The 492-nt window shown below is 29.1% G+C and overlaps 1 protein-coding gene across 4 annotated transcripts in view; it reads right to left on the bottom strand.

Moving 5' to 3' along the window:
* Zgrf1 (zinc finger GRF-type containing 1) overlaps nt 1-492 on the bottom strand; it is a 71,593-nt gene that overhangs the window by 38,361 nt on the left and 32,740 nt on the right. The window lies entirely within an intron of this gene.

Here is a 492-nt window from a genome sequence, read left to right as displayed (position 1 = left end):
AAAAAAAAAAAATCCGAGAAAAGCTATATCATCCCCATTTTACAGGTGAGGTAATGAAGGTCCAGAGTGCAGTTTGTACCAAGTGGTAGGCAAAGAAAACACGGAGTGAGTTCATATCTATTCACATTCCTTCTGTAAAGTTCATAGCTCGCCTAATATGATATGATCGTAACTATCTTTATTCTATTTATGAATTATACCTTTCACAACAAAAAGATTCTTAGGTTTATTTGTAAAATCTATCATATAGATGGGATAATGGGCTTTTGTCTAAAAGAGTTTTATAATTCCTTCTTTCTATCAGCAGCTATTGGAACAGAGAAACTGGTAAAAAGTAAAAAGCAGTAAGTATTTACTGGATACATTAATGAATCAGCAAAACTGCATATGAATTATACATTATTAAAGTTTTATCTAAAAATATTACAGATCCCTACTTATTTGACACAGTTTATTTCATAGGAATTTTTTTCTTTTTTTTTTTTTTTTTTT

This window comes from Mastomys coucha, unplaced genomic scaffold (assembly GCF_008632895.1).
Source record: "Mastomys coucha isolate ucsf_1 unplaced genomic scaffold, UCSF_Mcou_1 pScaffold16, whole genome shotgun sequence".
Classification (NCBI taxonomy): domain Eukaryota; kingdom Metazoa; phylum Chordata; class Mammalia; order Rodentia; family Muridae; genus Mastomys; species Mastomys coucha.
The sequence above is the reverse complement of the archived record's forward strand: the minus strand, read 5'-3'. Positions and strand labels throughout refer to the sequence as shown.